The sequence below is a fragment of the Pongo pygmaeus genome, chromosome 19 (genome assembly GCF_028885625.2).
Source record: "Pongo pygmaeus isolate AG05252 chromosome 19, NHGRI_mPonPyg2-v2.0_pri, whole genome shotgun sequence".
Classification (NCBI taxonomy): Eukaryota; Metazoa; Chordata; class Mammalia; order Primates; family Hominidae; genus Pongo; species Pongo pygmaeus.
In genome coordinates, this window is record NC_072392.2 from 78,747,421 (window position 1) to 78,769,664 (window position 22,244).

The 22,244-nt window shown below is 44.6% G+C and overlaps 1 protein-coding gene across 11 annotated transcripts in view; it reads left to right on the top strand.

Moving 5' to 3' along the window:
* Nucleotides 1–6,485: 6,485 nt before the first annotated feature.
* KANSL1 (KAT8 regulatory NSL complex subunit 1) overlaps nt 6,486–22,244 on the top strand; it is a 197,017-nt gene continuing 181,258 nt past the window's right edge. For 5 of the 11 annotated variants that reach the window (XM_063656802.1, XM_054458825.2, XM_054458839.2 and 2 more), the window contains exons 1-2: nt 6,490–6,534; nt 8,070–8,203. The gene's annotated coding sequence lies outside the window, so the exon portion shown is untranslated. Of the gene's footprint in view, nt 6,535–6,953; nt 7,315–8,069; nt 8,204–22,244 lie in introns of those variants that run through there. The other 6 variants (XM_054458820.2, XM_054458836.2, XM_054458814.2 and 3 more) reach the window with 4 other exon arrangements.

Below are 22,244 nucleotides of genomic sequence, written 5' to 3' on the forward strand. Positions count from 1 at the left end.
TGTCCTGTATCCCATCAACACTCATCACACCCTCTCAATTCTGGCTCCTAAATACCCCTTGGATTTGGCCTCTCCTCCCCGTTCCCCACTGGCATTGTTTTATTTCAGGTCTTTATGATTTCTTGCCTGGGTTTTTGCAGCAGCCTCCAAACTGCTCTCCCTGACTCCAGTCTTGCCCTCTCTGTTCCATTTTTCATAATGCACACAGGGTAATTTTTCTAAAATGTAAATGTGACCACATCTCTTGCAGGCTTAAAGCCCCTTAAAGGTTCTTCACCCTCTCAAGGCTGCAGCACACACCTCCCAGCACAGCTCTGCAAGTTGACCCCACCCTTCTTCTCCATCAGTGGTTCTCAGAGTGTAGCCCTCTGAGCAGCAGCACTCTGACCTGCTACATCAAGATCTCTAGGCTTGGAGCTTGCGAGACTATGTAAACAAGGCCAGTTTTTTGTTCGTTTGTTTGTTTGTTTTTTGGAGACAGAGTCTCGCTGTGTCACCCAGGCTGGAGTGCAGTGGCTTGATCTTGGCTTACTCAATCTCCACCTCCCAGGTTCAAGTGATTCTCCTGCCTCAACCTCCTGAGCAGCTGGGACTATAGGTGTGCACCACCACACCCAGCTAATTTTTGCATTTTTAGTAGAAATGGGGTTTTGCCACATTGGCCAGGCTAGTTTCGAACTCCTGACCTCAAGTGATCTGCCCGCCTTGGCCTCCCAAAGTGCTTGGATAACTGGTGTGAGTCACTGCGCCCAGCCAACAAGGCCAGTTTTTATGCACATTTAAGTTTGAGAACCACATTGCAGTTAATCTCATCTGGTTTCCTTTCTTGAACTCCATGCTTTAGCCTCATTGAACCATCAGTTTCTGGAAAGTGGTATATTATCCCTCACCTTCTATAATTTGCACATGCTATTCTCTGCCCTCATCCCATGGCTTTGTCTACTTTTATCCATGTTCCCCACCTCTGTGGAAACTGGAAGGCAGGGTCATCACCTTATTCATCTTTACATCTTTAGGGGCTTGGACCTGACATACAGTAGGTGCTCAATAACTATTTTATTTCTCTCTCTCTCTCTTTTTTTTAGAGACGGGGTCTCACTCTGTCACCTAGGCTGGAGTGCAGTGGCTCAGTCATGGCTCACCTCCCCCTCAACCTCCTGGGCTCAAGCAATCCTCCTGCCTCAGCCTCCCAAGTAGCTGAGACTACAGGCACTCACCACCATGGCCAGCTAATTTTTAATTTTTTGTAGAGATGGGGGTCTTGTTATGTTGCCCTGGCTGGTCTCCAAATATTGGCCTTAAGTGATCCTTCCACCTCAGCCTCCCAAAAGCGCCACTGCACTCCAGCCTGGGCGACAGAGTAAGATTCCATCTCAAAAAATAAAAATAGAGATAATACATACACACATATACACATACATCTCTTTATTTCTTCAGCGAGACCTGAAGATATATATCCATAATATAAGAACAGGATGCTATAAAAAATGAACAATAAGAAAACAAGAAAAACTATTATAAATTAGAAATATGATAGCCGAGGCTGGGTGCGGTGGCTCACGCCTGTAATCTATTACAGGCCGTTCAATAACTATTTTCTTAATGAACATTGAGGGTGAGATGAGCAGAAACATAACTGCTAAAAGCAGGCAACATTCAGCTACCAGGATTTATGAGGGAGAACACAGTCAACTGTGCTATTACTTAGGAATACCTAGAGTCAATGTATATTTATTTTCATTTTACTCTAGCCCCACTGGTGATCTCTGCCGAGTAATCTAACTAAATTGATGACAGTGGGAATGAAAGGAAATCATAGATATGTATTATTGTAAAGGAAAAGAAATGCAAATGAATGGGTATGGGGACAGTCTGTACAATTTAAGATCTCATCTCTTCATATATATATATATATATATTTTTTTTTTTTTTTCTTTTTTCAAGACAGGATCTTAGCACCTACTATTTGCAAGACTCCCCCTATGTTAACCTTTACAGCAACTCTGGGAGGGATGTTTTATTATTGAGAGAACTGAGAGACAGAGGTCATTAAATATTTGTCCAAGATCCTACAGCTGCAACATGGTAAATCCACTGCTGTTGGAACTTCTGGCTTTTTTTTTTTTTTGAGACAGAGTCTCGCTCTGTCGCCCAGGTTGGAGTGCAGTGGCATGGTCTCAGCTCACTGCAAGCTCTGCCTCCCGGGTTCACGCCATTCTCCTGGCTCAGCCTCCCGAGTAGCTGGGACAACAGGCGCCCGCCACCACGCCCGGCTAATTTTTTGTATTTTTAGTAGAGACGGGGTTTCACCATGTTAGCCAGGATGGTCTCGATATCCTGACCTCGTGATCCGCCCGCCTCGGCCTCCCAAAGTGCTGGGATTACAGGCGTGAGCCACCGCGCCCAGCCTTGGAACTTCCTGTTAAGTGAGTTCCATGGCCCCAAACTGCATTCTCATCCATGTTGCTCACAGATTGGTCACAATGTGGCTCACAGTCATAGGCACAGGTGAATGGATCAAGCATTATTTTTTATAATGATTCTGGGGTATCATCTTTGACTCAAAAACACAAACTGTTATTATTATCTATGCAGTCTACAGCCCTCTGCTCTACCAGCTGAGCTATCGAAGAGTGCACAAGCTGTTATTATATCACAAGATTTTTTTTTTTTTCAGACAGGGTCTTATTCTGTGGCCCAGGCTGAAGTAAAGTGGCTCGATGGCGGCTCACTGCAGCCTTGAACTCCTGGGGTCAAGCTATCCTCCTACCTCAGCCTCCCAAGTAGCTGAAACTACAGGCAGGCAACACTATGCCTGGCTGACTTTTGTATTTTTTGTAGAGACGGGCTTTCGCCATGTTGCCAGGCTAATCTGCAACTCCTGGGCTCAAGCAGTCTGCCCACTTCACCCTCCCAAAGTGCTGGGATTTCAGGCTTGAGCCACCCACCATGCCCAGCCCACAAGATCTAAACGCTACGTTGAAACAAAAAGACTTGAAGACAGAATTTGCTCTCCCAATATAAGCCCATGGTAACCTGAACCTCCGTCACCCTAACTCTCATCACAGTGTATTGTGATTACTTGTTGAAGATGAAATTTGATTTTCCTTTTTGATGTTACTTCTCCAGCACAGTACTTGGTATGTGGAAGGCACTCAAACTAGGGCCAACCTGGTGCCAGCTAACCTGGGACTGGTGCAAGCTCCTGAAATTCACCTGGTCAAGGGACACATGTTCACAGGATTTCCTGGGGTTGTGTCATCAAAAAAAAAAAAAAAAAAAAATTCACCTGGTGTCTCTAGTCACCATAATTTTCTCTAAAATGCCACACAGAATTCTATGTATGGAATTTTTTTCTTTTCTTTTTTCTTTCTTTCTTTTTTTTTTTTTTTGAGACAGTCTGTCGCCAGTCTGGAGTGGCGTGATCTCGGCTCACTGCAATCTCTGCCTCCCCGGTTCAAGCGATTCTCCTGCCTCAGCCTCCCGAGTAGCTAGGACTACAGGTCCGTACCACCACGCCCAGCTAATTTTTGTATTTTTAGTGGAGATGGGGTTTCACCATGCTGGCAAATATGGTCTCGATCTCTTGACCTTGTGATCTGCCCGCCTCAGCCTCCCAAAGTGCTGGGATTACAGGTGTGAGCCACTGCGCCCGGCCAAAATTTTTTAAAAATAAGGAAAGTTCAAATTTACTTTAGATACTGTAGTTTAGGATTAAACTCCTGTCCTTACTTTGGAATGTCATTTTCGATACCTATGTGATTGACTGAGGAAAAAGACATTGTAACTGATCTTATCGCCTTTAAAAAAAAACCGGCTAACAATTATTCATTTAGTCTTCTGTACATTGTGTGAAATAAAATATAGAAGACTAGGGGACAGTTTCTGCCCTCAAGGAGCTTATGTGGTTTTTTTCGTGCGTTTTTTGTTGTTGTTGTTGTTTTGTTTTGTCTTTTGTTTGTTTGTTTTGACAGGTTCTTATACTGTCACACAGGCTGAAATGCAGTGGTGAGATCTCGGCTTACTGCAACCTCTGCCTCCCAGGCTCAAGTGACCCTCACCTCAGTCTCCTGAGTAGCTGGGACTACAGGCATGCGCCATCATGCCCAGCTAATTTTTTTGTGTGTGTTTTTGTAGAGACGAGGTCTTGCCATGTTGCCCAGGCTGGTCTTGAACTCCTGGCTTCAAGTGATTCACCTGCCTCAGCCTCTCAAAGTGCTGCGATTACAGTCATGAGCCACCTCACCCAGCCAGTCAGGCTCTTAAAAAAATCCATCATACGGGCCAGGCGCCATGGCTCAGGCCTGTAATCCCAGCACTTCGGGAGGCCGAGTCGGGCGGATCACGAGGTCAGGAGATCGAGACCATCCTGGCTAACATGGTGAAACCCCGTATCTACCAAAAATATAAAAAATTAGCCGGGCACAATGGCAGGCGCCTATAGTCCCAGCTACTTGGGAGGCTGAGGCAGGAGAATGGCGTGAACTCGGGAGCCGAGATCGTGCCACTGCACTCCAGCCTGGGCAACAAAGCGAGACTCTGTCTCAAAAAAAAGAAAAAAGAAAAAAAAATCCATCATATGTATTCACTAATTTAATCTTCACAACAACTCTAAGGGGTAGGAACTATTTTTTTGCCCCATTTTACAGATATGAAATGAGAGGCTGTGTTGAAGGTGTTTTCTGGGGTTGATTTAAATAGAATTAATAAACTCAGAAAAAAGATTCTTAATTGATAAAGGTTTTTTTTTTTTTTTTTTTTGAGTCGGAGTCTCACTCTGTTGTCCAGGCTGGAGTGCAGTGGCGTGATATCGGCTCACTGGAACCTCTGACTCCCTGGTTCAAGCAATTCTCCTGCCTCAGCCTCCCGAGCAGCTGGGATTACAGGCACGCGCCACCATGCCTGTGGTTTCACCATGTTGGCCAGGATGGTCTTGATCTCCTGACCTCGTGATCCGCCCGCCTTGGCCTCCCAAAATGCTGGGATTACAGGCGTGAGCCACCGTGCCCGGCCTTGGCTTTCATTCTTATTGTCCCATGGTTACCAGAGCCTAAAGAGGTAAGATCTATGAGGCTCTCATAGTTTTTTTTTTTTTTTGAAACAGGGTCTCGCTCTGTCGCCCAGGCTGGAGTGCAGTGGCGCGATCTTGGTTCACTGCAGCCTCCGCCTCCCGGTTCAAGCAATTCTCTCACCTCAGCCTTTCCAGTAGCTGGGATTACAGAGGCGCGCCACCACGTTTGGCTAATTTTTTTTGCATTTCTATTAGAGATCGGGTTTCACCATGCTGCGCAGGCTGGTCTCGAACTCCTGACCTCAGGTGATCCACCCGCCTTGGCCTCCCAAAGTGCTGGGATTACAGGCGTGAGCCACCGTGCCCAGCCTCTCTCATAATTGTATTATTCTATTTTCCACAGACCCTTGCTCCCTTAATTTTCACGCCTCTTTAATATTGTTTCTTTTACTTCACTGACTTTCTTTTTCGTCCTCCTACCTTTTACTGTGGGTGTCTTATTACCCTTCTTTGGGAGTTTATCCTTTAGCATGTCATAGATCACTATCTTTAGGCAGAGGACCCTGCATCTTCTCTAGTCCTGATTGTCTACCCTCTCTCAGGTTCCATACCTTCAGCTGCCTCTGGGACACCTTCACTGGGTTTTACAAAACCCTGTTACCGGGAACTGAACATATTAAAAGCTAAGATTCCTCCCCAAATCTGCATGTTGCACCAATTTTCCTGCCCAATTATCTTGTCTGTCCCCTGGTTTTGCGACCTTATTTAAACATTTAAATCATTTTCTTTAAATTGGAATCTTGATGAATGGTGCAAAAATCAATGGATACAAAGGATATGCCGAGATGTGTAAGTCTTCCGCCCACCGGTTCCCTAGGCACTCAGTTCCTCTCCCAGGAGGTAACCACTGTTGCCAGCTCTTAGAGTGATTTTGATTCCTTCTTCTACCAGCTCTATCCCAAGTCCTTCCCTGTCTGTGAGATGTGTGCCCTTTCCTTTCCAGGCCCTAGTGAACTGATACCTGGTTGAGTTTATACATAAATATTTATATATGTATATCTTATATACATATATAACATCTCTCCCTATGGCCTTCCGGCCTGGAGTTTTCATCACGTCGCTTCCTGGATGAAGGAACCTCGAGGGGTGAGGGGCAGGGGTTGGGGGTGATGGAGAAGAGAACCTAAAGGCGACTTAGGTAGGGGGTTCAGAGTGGCCAACTGGCGTGACGCTCTGTCAGGATTCCTATTCCTATTCCTCCCACCTTAGGCCCCCTTCTAGTCCTCTCATCCAAAAGCCTCTCGTTTCCAAGGGCCGAGACAGAGACAGAGACAGCGAGATACACAGAGACAGAGACGCCAAGGCACCAGCATCCCTCTCCCCCTTCTGTCCCGCCCCATCGCTCTGACGGACACCATCGCTCAGCCAATGGCGCTCACGATATGCCCCTGAAGAGCCAATGAGCGCCATAGGAGGGCGGAAGATTCCCCGCCCCCACTTCTAGGCTTGGTTGAACCGTGCAGGTAGGTCCGGGGCTGGGGGAGCTGCCTTTGGCACTGGTGCCCCTGGGGGTGGGGGCAGGAGTGGGCAAGGGTGATGGTGAGGTAGAGGTGGCGTCCCCGACCCGACGAGCTCGAGGGAGCGGCCCGGCTGGGAGGCGGGTGGCCGCGGGGCCCGGGGAGCGGGCGCCGCCGAGGGCCCTGGAAGCGGCGGGGCTGGGGGAGAGGGGACGCGTGTGTGGGGCACGGGGACCCCCGCCCAGCGCCCACTCGTAGGCCTGGGCCGCGGGCTGCCGGCCGAGTGGTCTGGGGGCCTGGTTGCCCGGGGGGCGGGCCGGGGCCGCGGCCGGGGGCGCGGAGCGGAGCTCGGGGCGCCAGGCCGAGCCGAGGTGGGACGGACCGACGCGGAGAGGAAGGGAAGCCGCATCCCGCGGGCCGCCCCTCCTGAAGCGAGCCGGGCAACGGCCACGGGCGCCTCTGCCCTGAGCCCACCCCGCGCTCTCCCCTCCCTAACAATGGGAATGGGGCAGAAGGAGGCGCCCCACTGCGGGGAGGTGAGGGGTAGGTTTGGGACTGGGGTCCGCGGTAGGGGGAGGTGCGATCTCGGGCTCTCGCCTCTCCGCTGTCTCTGGCTCTGGAGTTGGGGGCCCCTGTGGGGCTCTGAAGCCCGCCTGAGACTTGGGTCAAGAGTCAAACTGCCGCCCCCCGCTCCTCCCCCAAAATCCGGTGAGCGGTAAGGAAAGTGATGCCAAGTCTTCGAAGCCTCAGTGACAAACGCATAGCAAGAACACATCCACTCCTGAGGTGTTTATTTTTTATTTTTATTTAAAACGGGGTACTTTTCGACATTTATTTTTAACGAAGTGGGTGCTGTTATTTTTGTCCCTACGCGGGCAAGCCTCCATTTTAAGCGAAGCAGTAACTGGTTAAGCTGGAATTGTATACAGGCCCAGGACTTGAACGAGGATCCTACCAGAGGTCATTTAGTCCATCCTCCTGCCTCCAGGCAAATTTACCTCCCTCCCACCCTCAAAATTAAGTTGCTCCGTCTGCTTTGAACGATCTCTGCGGAAGAAGGGTCTTTTATTTGTTTCTAGTACTTCAGTCAAGAATAGGTTTTACTTTTCATGTGGAATTGACTCTGAAACTTAAGCATAATCTTGGGACAGTCGGGATGATTAGAGAGGTTTTACTTTACTAAATATAATTAAATGTGGCCAGGGTCTTTTTTTAGACGGTTAGTTAACAAATCACGTTTAGTGTTTATGAAGTACCCTGGAAAATTACTTTATTCTCTCTGGGATTTTGGCTAATTGTTTGATAAGCAATTTTACATTATCTAAAATACGTGTTACATATTTATTTCTCTTTTTATGTAAAGTATGTTTCTATACATATATATGGAGACACACATTTGCCCTTTTCTAAAGGGGACTGTATTTTCTATACTTTTTTAGTGCGATGAGGCAAATAGTACTTCAAAATCCCTGCCCAGGTAGCTTAAACTATTTGCATTGTCTTGATTATTTTTTAGTCTAAATGAAAATCCTCTCTTTCAGATACCTTTTCGAAACAAAAGGTTTTCCTACCTGCTTATACTTGGTAACCGAGGGAATTACTAAGACTTCTTGCTCATTTCTGAGTATTGTCTTTATATCCTGACACTATGAATGCTACTTGGATGCCTCTTAAGGTAAGATGTGTTATTTTTTCATTACCAGCCTCATTCATTTTTCTTTAGAATTGGGAATATTGTAATTTTTGAATTTGCTATTCTTCACTTCCTTTACCTGCCATTTCTCTTGCCTCTTGTGTTTGCTTCCTAGGATTGATTGGCTATATCTTACTTTGTATTGCTACTGTTCTTTGATTATCGGTGTGAACGTTTTAATGAAGTTCTCAAATTAACTTCCATTATAATGAAAGGCAGTGATCTTTTTAACTTTAAATTATGGCAACTTACATAGTTGTAAAATTATGTTCCAATCTTAGGATGGGTTGGCAATTCAAACATCTAGGTCCACTTTTCAAACAGGTACTTTAGAGTCATAGGTACTAGGGTGTGTCCCACTCTTGCAAATCAGTAGCTGATTCATGTGTTACAAAAGATGTGTCATTAACCATTTGTTTACTCTGAAACTTCATATAGTATATTAGGCCATTCTAAGACCTGCTGGTTTACATGTATGACTCTTTCAGAGTCCTCCTGCTGCACCCCAGTCCTTTGTGTGACATTTCATACTATTTTTCTCAGCAGGTAGTACTTACACCAAGTTTTATTTCACAGGGTAAACCTCATTTGGACAGTGTGGACAGATGACCTTTAGATGAAAAAGCTCCCATTGATGCGGTTCTCCAGTCTCTTTGGCTCCTCTAATCTCTTGTACATAGATGGCCAAAGAACTCTCCATTAGGACTAAGCAAAGGGCAGAGCTTAAGACTTAAGTAGGTGGCTTCTTTGATTTTCTTGTGACTAAAAATACATTAAAAAAATAAAAACAAACAGAAAAGACGTAAGGAGGGGATGGGAGGAAGGACAGAGGATAAGGAGTCTTGGAAACCCTCCACCAGCTCGCCTTTCTTCAGAGTTGGATACTAGCTTAGTTAAGACTATTGTGTGCTAATCTGCTCTGTGGACTTCCAGATTGATGCAGAGGAGAAATCAGGCAATAATGCAGTGTGTGTAACCTAAATATCTGGACTTGTGGGAAATCTTAGGTCATGTAGACTGAGTTCTCATCTTCATTTATGTTTCAGCTGCTATTGCTGGATAAGAGTGCTTATATTAATATACAGGAAGCCAAAGTGACACAATTTTTCCAGCATTCTCCCTGTAGAGTTGGAGGGGTTGCGTGGGGAATGCAACCAGAAGTTCTGAACCCGTTAAGAATCGGAGGACCTGTGTAAGAGTGTTTCGACTTAGCAAGTGTTGAGCACCAGTGTTGGTGGCCTCTGTCCTCTTTAGGAAGCAGGCAAGGGGATTGAGATCAATATATTGGATTTGATTTTATAGTTTCCTAGGTTTTAACGAATGTATTTGGTACACAAAGCCCTACTTTTAAAGATATTTCCAGTGTTTAAGGTTTTACCTCTAAATCTCTCTGAACCTGGGTTGTAATACAGTAACCTCAGAAGTTCTACTAGAGGTCTCTGGCATGGCAGGAATAGAGAAAGGAAATCAGCTCCATACTGTGAGTTACCACCTGTTACTACTTAAGAATGCAGTTAGGTGGCTGCCTTAATTTTATGTTCCTTACCAATCCTTTGCTCAGTGGGAAACATCTTCTAAGTGTAAACCAATTTTTGGGGGTAATATTTTCTTCCTATTTTTATTACTAAGAAACCTTAAAAATTACAGCGTTCGTCTGGTCAGAAAAAAAGGTCCTTTCTACGGGGAGGATAGCATTGAGTTTGTGGGCTGGAAAATAAAAGCGGGGAGAGGGATCTTTATTCTCTTTTTCATTGGTGAATATCCTTAAAACATTTCTAAGATGTAGTTTCAGATTGGAGCTACTTAATTTAAGTAAAAAGAAATGATAGGTTAATTAAAGTGCATATTTTGGAGCCCAAATGTTTATTTTATATAGCTCTTATATTTTGTTTCCAATTATCTTATTGTAGAATGAACTCTGTCGTTCTGTCAGGCATTGCTTAAATGTTAGACTGAGTATGTGCTTGTTTCCATGCATATAGAAAATAGTGTCACACTCACTCAGTCTTCACAAATGAAAATGCCAGAGGAGGCAAGTAACAAGGAAGAATAACTCCAAACCAAAACTCCTCAATTTAAGGCACTCTCGTTAATTAGAAGTTCTCATGGAAATTATTATTTATCCCTTTTTCTCTATGTTAGGAGTCTGTACCTTTTTAAAGCCTGAATATTTCTAGCCACGACTAAGCAATGTCAGTGATGTTACTAGGGTCTAGTTGTCAGGGTTAGGGCTAAGGAGTGGGTGAGATGGGAGAGGAATAGGGAAAGGAAGGAGAATTGAGTGAGTTGGAGAAAAGAGTGAAATGAAGATGAGGAGGAGAGAAAAGATACAGGGTCTTTAGTGTGTAGCATAGAGCCATCATCAGTTGTCTCAGGTAGTTCTTAGGGCTGCTGGATGCCTTGTGTGCTAGACTGAACTATGGTGAAATCAAGTAAAAACTGTTCTTGACAAGCAAAACGAGAGAAAACATAATTTAATATGATATAGAAAGATCTGCAAGGCAGACAGTTAAGTGATGAAAGCAAGATACAGAACAGTATGTATGATTTGATACCTTTGTGTTTTTTGGAAAAAAAAAAACAGGAGAAAAAGATAATTTGCATTGGTGTATGTATGCAAAAAAAAAAAAAAAAAAAAAAAAAAGATCTTCAGGGCTGGGCGCGGTGGCTTACATGTGTAATCCCAGGACTTTGGGAGGCCAAGGTGGGTGGATTACCTGAGGTCAGGAGTTTGAGACCAGCCTGGCCAATATGGTGAAACCCCGCCTCTACTGAAAATATAAAAACTAGCTGGGGCGTGGTGGCACACACCTGTAATCCCAGCTACTCAGGAGGCTGAGGCAGGAGAATTGCTTGAGCCCGGGAGACGGAGCTTGCAGTAAGCCAAGATCATGCCACTGCACTCCAGCCTGACCGACAGAGCGAGACTGTGTCTCAAACAACAACAACAACAACAACAACACCTTTAGAAGAATAAATAAGAAAATGGTTGCATTGGTTACCTGTTAGGTCTAGGAATTGTTCAGGTAGAGGACAGAGTAGGAAGGAGACTTCACATTGCATTATATCTTTTTATACTTTCTGATGTTTGTATCAGATTTTAAAAATTAAATAGAAAATTGAAAATTTTAGCCGGGTGCAGTGGCTCACGCCTGTAATCCCAGCACTTTGGGAGGCCGAGGTGGGCGGATCACGAGGTCAGGAGATCGAGACCATCCTGGCTAACACGGTGAAACCCCGTCTCTACTAAAAATACAAAAAAATAGCTGGGCATGGTGGCAGGCGCCTATGGTCCCAGCTACTTGGGAGGCTGAGGCAGGAGAATGGTGTGAACCCGGAAGGCGGAGCTTGCAGTGAGCCGAGATCGCGCCACTGCACTCCAGCCTGGGTGACAGAGGGAGATTCCGTCTCAAAAAAAAAAAAAATTTTAAAGAACAGCATCTCAATCCTTCTTTTCTTCTCTTTCTGTGTCTGGAAGTCAGAGAAATGGCAAGGGTTCTAACTGAGAATAGTTTTTTTTTTTTTTTTTTGAGACGGAGTCTCGCTCTGTCGCCTAGGCTGGAGTGCAGTGGCGCAATCTCGGCTCACTGCAAAGTGCGCCTCCTGTGTTCATGCCATTCTCCTGCCTCAGCCTCCCGAGTAGCCGGGACCACAGGCAAACGCCACCACACCTGGCTAATTTTTTGCATTTTTAGTAGAGACGGGGTTTCACCGTGTCAGCCAGGATGGTCTCGATCTCCTGACCTTGTGATCTGCCCACCTTGGCCTCCCAAAGTACTGGGATTACAGGCGTGAGCCACCTTGCCCAGCCGAGAGAATAGTTCTTGAACAGTGGTTGAGGGGATACACATGCAAAAGGGCCCATAATCTAGGACATGTGTTCTCTTGGGATCTTCAAGAATTTTTAATTTATAGATGTATATTTCTAGTATTGAACTGCAAAGTCGGGCATTAAAAAATTTAACTTGGCCAGGCACGATGGCTCACGCCTGTAATCCTAGCACTTTAGGAGGCTGAATAGGCAGATCGCTGGAGCACACGAGTTTGAGAACAGCCTGGGCAACATGGCAAAACCCCATCTCTACTAAAAATACAGAAGAAAATTAGCCAGGCATGGTGGTGTGCACCCGTAGTCGCAGCTACTTGAGAGGCTGAGGTGGGAGGATGGCTCGAGCCTGGGAGGTGGAGGTTGCAGTGAACTGTGATTGCGCCCCTGCAGTCCAGCCTGGGTGATAGAGCCAGACCTTGTCTCTTGTCTTATTAAAGAAAAAAAAAAATTAACTTGTTCTTAAAGTTTTAGTGAAAAAGGTTTTCATTGTATATCCCCTTAGGTTAGCAATTAGATATAATCTCAGCATTCTTCCTTTTTTTTTTTTTTTTTATGATACAGAGTCTCGCTTTGTTGTCCAGGTGATCTTGGCTCACTGCAGCCTCAACTTCCTGGGTTCAAGTGATTCTCCTGCCTCAGCCTCCCAAGTAGCTGGGATTACAGGTGCCTGTCACCATGGCCAGCTAATTTTTTTTTTTATTTTTAGTAGACATGGGGTTTCACCAGCTTGGCCAGGCTGGTCTTAAACTCCTGACCTCAGGTGATCCACCCGCCTCGGCCTCCCAAAGTGCTGGGATTACAGGCATGAGCCACCGTGCCCAGCCTAATCTCAGCACTCTTAACCGTGTGACTTTGGGCGATTTTCTTAATCTCTCTGAGATTCAGGTTCTTCCTTCATACTGGAAATAATAACACTTACTTCAGAGGACTTTTGTATTATATCTGTAAAGGACATAGGGCAGTGTTTGGCTCAGTGAACTACTACTGTTCTTATCGTAATTACTAATTTTTTTTTTTTTTGAGACGGAGTCTTGCTGTGTCGCCCAGGCTGGAGTTCAGTGGCACGATCTCGGCTCACTGCAACCTGCGTCTCCCGAGTTCAAGCAATTCTCCTGCCTCAGCCTCTCAAGTAGCTGGGATTACAGGCGCATGCCAGCATGCCCGGCTTATTTTTCTATTTTTAGTAGAGACGGGGTTTCACCATGTTGGCCAGGCTGGTCTCAAACTCCTGGCCTCAGGTGATCCACCCGCCTTGGCCTCCCAAAGTGCTGGGATTACAGGCATGAGCCACCACGCCAGCTCTTATTGTAATTACTATTAATAATAGCTCCTCATAGCCTAGTGGTGAGAGAGAGGGCTCTGGCTATGTGATATTGGGTAAGCTCATTAACCTCTTAGAACCTCGGCGTCCACACCGTAAAAAGGGTATAATGATAGTACCTAGATCCTAGAGTGGACTTTATAAGGATTAAATGAGTTTATTGATGCAGAGTGTTTAGAACAGCACCTGGTAGGTACTTAGTAAACCTGAGCTGCGAATTTTCTTATGACATCTGTTTGCTAAGGCTGCTGCCACAGAGTGACATACGCTGAGTGGCTTAAATAACAGAAATTTATTGTCTCACTGTTCTGGAGGCTAGAAATCTAAGGGCAGAGGCATGCTTTCTCTGAAGCAACTGGGACAGGATCTGTTTCAAGCCTCTCTTCTAGCTTCTGTTGGCAGCATAACTCCAGCCCTTATGTAGAGTTCTCCCTGTGTGTATTTCTTTTGTTTTTTTAGACAGAGTCTTGCTCTGTTGCCCAGGCTGGAGTGCAGTGGCATAATATCAGTTCACTGCAACCTCTGCCTCTCAGGTTCAGGTGATTCTCCTTCCTTAGCCTCCTAAGCAGCTGGGATTACAGGCACGTGTCACCATGCCCAGGTAATTTTTTGGATTTTTTGTAGAAACAGGGTTTCACCATGTTGCCCAGGCCGGTCTTGAACTCCTGACCTCAGGTGATCTGCCTGCTTCGGCCTCCCAAAATGCTGGGATTACAGGCATGAGCCACAGCACCCAGCCTAAATTTTGTATTTTTTGTAGAGACAGGGCTGCACCTTGTTGCCCAGGCTGGTCTCAAACTCCTGACCTTAAGTGATCTGCCCACCTCAGCCTCCCAAAGTGCTGGGATTACAGGCGTGAGCCACTGTGCCCAGCCTCCCTGTGTGTATTTCTTTGTGTCCACAATTTCCCCTTTTTTATAAGGACAAGTCATATTGGGATTAGAGTCCTCCCTGATGACCTCATTTTAACTTTATGACCTCTTTGAAGATCCTATCTCTTTTTTTTTTTTTTCGGAGTCTCTCTTTGTTGCCCAGGCTGGAGTGCAGTGGGGGATCTCAGCTCACTGCAACCTCCTCCTCCTAGGTTCAAGTGATTCTTCTGCCTTAGCCTTCCAAGTAGCTGGAGTTACAGGTGCTCGCCACCATGCCTAGCTAATTTTTACGTTTTTGGTAGAGATGGGGTTTCACCACATTGGCCAGGCTGGTCTCGAACTCCTGACCTCAAGTGATCCACCCACCTCGGCCTCTTAAAGTGCTGAGATTGCAGGTGTGAGCCACCGCAGCTGGTCTGAAGATCCCGTCTCTAAGATCACATTCTGAGGTACTGAATGTTAGGAGTACTACATATCTCTTTTTTTTTTTTTTTTTTTTTTTAAAGACAGGGTCTCCCTTTGTCATTCAGGCTGGAGTGCGGTGGCACTTGGATCACTGCAGCCTCCAGCCTCCTAACCCCTGGGCTCAAGCAATCCTCCCACCTCAGCTTCCCGAGTAGCTGGGACTACAGGTGCGCACTACCACAGCTGGCTATTTTTTAATATTTTTAGTAGAGATGGGGTCTTGCCATGTTGCCCAGGCTGATATTGAACTCCTGAGCTCAAGTGATCCTGTGGCCTTGGCCTCCCAAAGTGCTGGGATTACAGGCGTGAGCCACTGCATCCGGCCATCCTATGGGCATTTTACTCAAATCAGGGATTTGAGAGGCCTCTGGGTTCCTTCTTGCGCCATTCTAGTCACCACATTCTTGAGATCCTAGCTCATAATGTTTTCCTAGTCATCCTACTTCTCCTTTTTGAGTCCAGACCTTCATCGCCCTTTTGGCTGCATGACCTTCTGTTGCCTTGTAATCATTCTCCTTGACTGCTTTCTCTCTTCCAAGTCGCTGCCAACATGATCCTTGTAAAATGCATGTTCAAGCATATGATCATATCCCTCTTCCACCATGGCTCTCCTAGCTTTGAAGGTAGAGTTGAAATGTTTTGCCAGATCATCTCTCCACTTCTTCCTGAGCATCCTGTACGCAGTAGTACAGACTGCTTGTGCCCAGTTCCTTCTGTGTACCCGGTTGTTCCTTGCCTCTGGGTCTTCACACAAGCAGTTACCTCTGCTTAAGATGGACTCTACCCTGTTCTGGAAACTTACTCCCCCTAGTCTTTAATAACAGTAGTGGCTGGTCCAAGTATAGTGGTGTTTACTATTAATTGATCACAGCCAGTTACAGATTTCTTTGTTCCTTCTCCACTCCCACTGCTTCACTTGATTAGCCTTAAAACAAAATAACAGTAGTGATAATAGTAATAACAGTAGCTGACACTGAGTGCTTCCTCTGGACCCAGGTATTATCACTTTGTGATCAGAGTTCATAAAGAAATACAAATGACCAAGAAGCATATGAGAAACATTTTTATTCTGATAAGTAATCAAAGGAATGCAGATTAAATGACATACTATTTTTTACCTATCAGATTTGCAGTTGACTGTGCTGTCAAAGGTGGTAAGGGGACAATCTCTGAAACTGTTAGTGTGTGTGCATGTGTGTGTGCATATGCAGACCTAGCACTTCTATTGTACTGATTGCTGGTTTGCTCCACTTTGAACCCAGCTAGTCTCTAGGTTCTTTGACAGTGAGGACTTGCTCTTGTCTTTTATCCTCACTGCTTGCTGTTTTTGTTTTTTTTTTTTTTTTTTGAGATGGAGTTTCGCTCTTTGTTGTCCAGGCTGGAGTGCAGTGGCGCAATCTCGGCTCACTGCAACCTCCGCCTCCCAGGTTGAAGTGATTCTCCTGCCTCAGCCTCCCAAGTAGCTGGGATTACAGGTGCATGCCACCACGCCCAGCTAATTTTTGTATTTTTAGTAGAGACAGGGTGTCACCATGTTGGTCAGGCTGGTCGCAAACTCCTGACCTCAGGTGATCCACCCGCCTCAGCCTCCCAAAGTGTTGGGATTACAGGCGTGAGCCACTATACCCGGCCATCACTGCTTGCTCTTGATAGCACTTAGTAAATGAGTGTTAAAGACTGTATTGCTGGACTTGGGACATGCGTCTTTAGGAGGGTATCAGTGGAAAAGCTGAGAGTCACATGCATTTGCCAATCTTGGCCTTACCCTTTGGATCTATTGGTCCCAGTCTGATAAGTGCAAGCAACTTTGGAATAAGGATTGCCAAGAATTAAGATTTTTAATAATCTTTCTTTGAATGCTAAAGGGCAGAAGTGTTTTTATTGTTTTTGCTTTTGGAAAAAGAGAACTAGTTTGCTGACCACCCAGTGTCATTTGGTAATTTAGAATGTTTTCACATAAAGTATAGGGAAATGAATATTTAGGCCTGTGATATTTATATATGCCAGGTAGTATATTTGGCAGGGAATTGATTTTTAGAATTGTTTGTGACATTAGTTCTTGCATATTAGTTTTTTTTTTTTAGATGGAGTCTCACTCTGTTGCCCAGGCTGGAGTGCAGTGGCACAGTCTTGGCTCACTGCAACCTCCACCTCCCGGGTTCAAGCATTCCTCCTTCCTCAGCCTTCTGAGTATCTGGGACTACAGGCACGTGCCACCACACCCGGCTGATTGTTATATTTTTAGTAGAGACAGGGTTTCACCATGTTGGCCAGGCTGGTCTTGAACTCCTGACCTCAAGTGATCCACCCACCTCGGCCTCCACAAAGTACTGGTATTACAGGTGTGAGCCACTGCACCCCACCTAGTTCCTGCACATTAGAAAACGTTTTGGCTGGGCATGGTGGCTCACGCCTGTAATCCCAGCACTTTGGGAGGCCGAGGCGGGCCCATCACGAGGTCAGGAGATCAAGACCATCCTGGCTAACACGGTGAAACCCCGTCTCTACTAAAAAAAAAAAAAAAAATTAGCCGGGCGTGGTGTTGGGTGCCTGTAGTCCCAGCTACTCGGGAGGCTGAGGCAGGAGAATGGTGTGAACCCGGGAGGCAGAGCTTGCAGTGAGCTGAGATCGCGCCACTGCTCTCCAGCCTGGGCCACAGAGCGAGACTCCATCTCAAAAAAAAAAAAAAAAAACAAAAAAAAATAAAACAAATAAAACACTTGTCTCCCTTGCCTTCTCCATCACAGCTCTGTTAAGTATGAGTTTAGATACACAGTATTTTCTTTTTTATTACCGTGTATAATTTGTATTTGTAGCAGCAGCCCAGAAGACAGGCAAGCGTATGGTTCTAGCCCACGTTTTATTTTTACTGGGCACTTGATGGTGGTGGTAATTTATCGGTCAGCAGGGGGAGCTGCAGTTGCTGATATTTAAGTGATTCCATTTCAACTGGTTTTCCACAGAAGGTTTGTCGGCCAATAGAAAGAAAAGTTTTGCTGGCAAAGAACGTGATCAGAGTTCATAAGGAGGAAATACAAATGACCAAGAAGCATATGAGAAACATTTTTATTCTCATAAGTAATCAAAGGAATGCAGATTAAATGACAGACTCTTTTAACCTATCAGATTTACAGTTGACTGTGCTGCCAAAGGTGGTGAGGGGACAATCTCTGAAACTGCTAGTGGAGTATGCATTGGGCCTAGTTTTTTTGAAAGATATTTTGGCAACATATAGTGGCAAAATTAAAAACGTTGTTTAATTCAGTAATTGCACATCTAGGAATTTATCCTAAGGGGGAAAAATTAAGATATATAGAAAGATTCGTGAACAAAGGTGTTCATTGTAACATTATTCATATTAGTGAGAATTGAGAATAAACCTAAATGAGCAGCAAGATTTATAGGAAAATAAATCATGGTATATTTAAGGATGGACATTTACAACCATGGAATAGTATTTGAAAGAATTTTTCTGGCCGGGTGCGGTGGCTCATGCCTGTAATCCCAGCACTTCGGGAGGCCAAGGCGGGCGGATATGTATGTATATATTACACACACGTACATACCGAGGTAAAAGAATGGAAGGAAGTCTATACCAACCAGCCTCCTTGAGTCTGTCAGGGGTCCATCCAACCAACTGTTCTGTCTAAATTGGCACCAAGTGATGTTTTCAGGTGAAACATTGTTATCTGTTAAGATGTTAACTTCAGAAATTTAGGGCCTCATGTCTGATAGCACTTCTATCCTGTAGGACCTGAATGGACCTAATATACATACATTTATCCAAGCACTTGAATCTATTTTTAACTTGTAGATTGTGGTAACACAATCCACAAGTTTCTTTTATCTGTTATAGAAAGAAAGACTTTTCAAGCATAAAAGGTGAATAAATTAGTATTTACCATATTGATACGTTTTCTGATTTTGATCACATTGCCCCTTTGCTTTCATGTTTCTCAATTGAAGATGCTTGACTTTTTAATTTAATCTCCAGTGAAACCTCCTTCCTGGATCTTTGTCAGCATTGCTTTCCCTTTCTGGATTTATGATAACTACTCAGAACTGCATTTTAGTTATAACTACACTGTGATTTGGTAGAAGGATAAGAAAATATGTTCTATTTACAGCAAGCCCAACCCGTGGCCCACAGGCCGCATGCGGCCCAGGACAGCTTTGAATGTGGCCCAACACAAATCTGTAAACTTTCTTAAAACATTATGAGATTTTTTTTTAGATTTTCTTTTTTAGCTCATCAGCTATTGTTACTTTAGTGTATTTTATGTGTGGCCCAAGACAGCTCTTCTTCCAGTGTGGCTCAGGGAAGCCAAACGATTGGGCACCCTTGATTTACAGTTTTTTCCTAATAGGATTTGGTCCTCCCTCCCTCCCTTTTCTTTTTCTTTCTTTCCTTTTTTTTTTTTTTTTTTTTTGCATAGAACATCACATTGTCTTTAGGGAATATTCTATAATTATTCAAAAATTCCTTTTTTGACTCAAAGGCATGAGTCTTTTAAGTATAGCTTAGATTTTTTTTCCTGTAAATGCCTTACTTTTCATTTGTCCATGCTGTAACATACTTGCCATTTCCTGGCATGTAATTTTTTAACTCTCATATCTCAGTGGGCTCTTAGAGGTAATCCAAGGTAAGAACCACCTTTTTAGTTAGGTCTGATGGTTAGAAAGCTTGAGTTGAAGCGTGCCCTTCTGGAATTGCCACTTTGGGCCCAATTTTGTCTACACGGGAACTGCTTAGAGCAAGTCTGGTTTGTCTTCTGCTAGATAACCCTTCACATATTTAGACAGCTTTTATACTTGCCAAAGCATTCTCTAAGCTGAATATAAATCTTAGTTTTTGCAAATATTTCTCATTTAATATATTTAGAAACCCTTTCCATCTCTCTGTTCCCTTATTTTTCCAACTCGTGTGGTATTTCATTATTAGGAATCTCATCATCCCATCTGCAAAATGGGGAATTCTCTGTATATTTTTTGTACAATATATTAAAATGTTAAATATAGCATTTCTAAAAAAATTTTCAATCTTCTGTTTATACTTCTTCATTTGGGGAAGTACCTCAGCATCTACCTATAGTTTTCTGTGTCTCAGTTATGTCCAGTCTACAGTAAATGTTCTCATCCTGTTGCCACTCAGGTCTTTAAAAAAAAATCTTTAATTTAGAATCTTATCAAGAGTTTTGTGAAAGCTCACATAAATTATATTCACATATTTCTTTTCTTTTTTTTTTTTTTTGAGACGGAGTCTCACTCTGTTGCCCAGGCTGGAGTGCAGTGGTGCGATCTCAGCTTACTACAACCTCCGCCTCCCGGGTTCAAGCGTTTCTTCTGCCTCAGCCTCCCGAGTAGCTATGACTACAGGTGCACACCACCACACCCAGCTAATTTTTGTATTTTTAGTAGAGACGGGGTTTCACCATGTTGGCTGGGATGGTCTCGATCTCCTGACCTCATGATCCACCCGCCTCAGCCTCCCAAAGTGCTGGTATTACAGGCATGAGCCACCATCACCCAGCCACACATATTTATTTTCTCAGAGAATTTGGATGAACTGGTGTGGTGTGATTCCCACTTTTAGAATCCATGTTGTCTTTTCCTCAGAAGGTTATTCATGCTGATATGTCTTCTGAGCCCATCTTTATTAGAGATTTGCTAGTTTGGGCAGTTTGAAGTTGCAGCCTACTTGAGTAGATGGGAGTTACTTTGATGACAGCATTTTTTTGTTCGTTTTGGTTCAGCACATACATATTGAGTACCTAATATGCCAGAAGTTGAGCAAGGAAAATATTAATAAAGGAAAAGTGGATTCTATCCTCCTGGCATTTAGAGAAGGTCACTCATATGACCGTCAGCTAATATGTTCTGCCCTGCAGTTTAATAATTTATACTTAAATGCCTTGAAAACACAGAGAAGGGGCCGGTTGTGGTGGCTCACACCTGAAATCCCAGCACTTTGGGAGGCCGAGTTGGGTGGATCACTTGAGGTCAGGAGTTTGAGAACAGCCTGGGTAACATAGTGAAAACCCTGTCTCTACTAAAAATACAAAAATTAGCCGAATGTGGTGGCACACGCCTGTAATCCCAGCTACTTGGGAGGCTGAGGTGGGAGAATGGCTTGAACCCGGGAGACAGAGGTTGCAGTGAGTCGAGATGGTGCCACTGCACTCCAGCCTGGGCAACAGAGTGAGACTCTGTCTCAAAAAAACAACAACAAAAACCCATAGAGACTATTTTGGGTCTTCATGACTACCTGACATCTGACATATCAGTTTGAGGAATTTAGTATATTTAATGATGCATTTGATTCACTATTAGAGATTTGTATGCTTATTAAGAGTAATTTAGATAGCTTTTCCCCTCTACCTTCCCCAGTAAATATTGAAGCAAATAAGAATTATATAATATCAGCTGTCTTGCTTTTTATCAATCCTGCTTATCAAGTGACCCATCCAGTTTTATTTGGCATCGAGCTTTTTATATATTTAAACTGTCTCTTAGGTGACTTTGCATTTTCTTTTTTTTTGAGATGGAGTTTTGCTCTTGTCACTCAGGCTGGAGTGCAATGGTGCAGTCTTGGCTCCCTGCAACCTCTGACTCCCGGGTTCAAGCAATTCTCCTGCCTCAGCCTCCCAAGCAGCTGAGACTGCAGGCATGCGCCATCACGCCTGGCTAATTTCTGTAGTTTTTGGTTTTTTTTTAGTTGAGATAGGATTTCACCATGTTGGCCAGGCTGGTCTCGAACTCCTGACCTCAAATGATCTGCCCCACTCGGCCTCCCAAAGTGCTGGGATTACAGGCGTGAGCCACTGCACCTGGCCTGCATCATTTTGTTGTAAGGTTTTTTTTTTTTTTTTTGAGATGGAGTCTTGCTGTATTGCCCAGGCTGGAGTGCAGTTGCAGGATCTCGGCTTCCTGCAACCTCCGCCTCCAGTTCCTGCACTTTCTATCTCCGGTGGGCTGAGCTGAGGTGGGACAGACTGACGTGGAGAGGAAGGGGAGTCGCCTGGCCTGAAGATCCTGTCTCTCAGATCACATTCTGAGGTGCTGAATGTTAGGAATACTACATATCTTTTTTTTTTTTTTTTTTTTTTTGAGACAGGGTCTCCCTCTGTCATCCAGGCTGGAGTGCAGTGGCACTTGGATCACTGCAACCTCCAGCCCCCTAAACCCCAGGCTCAAGCAATCCTCCCACCTCAGCTTCCCAGGTAGCTGGGACTACAGGTGCGCACCACCACACCTGGCTATTTTTTTATATTTTTAGTAGAGACGGGGTCTTGCCATGTTGCCCAGGCTGATATTGAATTCCTGAGCTCAAGCGATGCTGTGGCCTTGACCTCCCAAAGTGCTGGGATTACAGGCATGTGCCACTGTGCCCAGCCCCCTGGAGTACTACATATCTCTTTTGGGGAACAAAAGTCAGCCCAGAACAGGTGTATGTCATTTATCATGGGTACAAGACCCTCAACACCTACACATAGGAAATGAAAATTTTGGTGTAAATTGATAGCATGACTTAAAGAA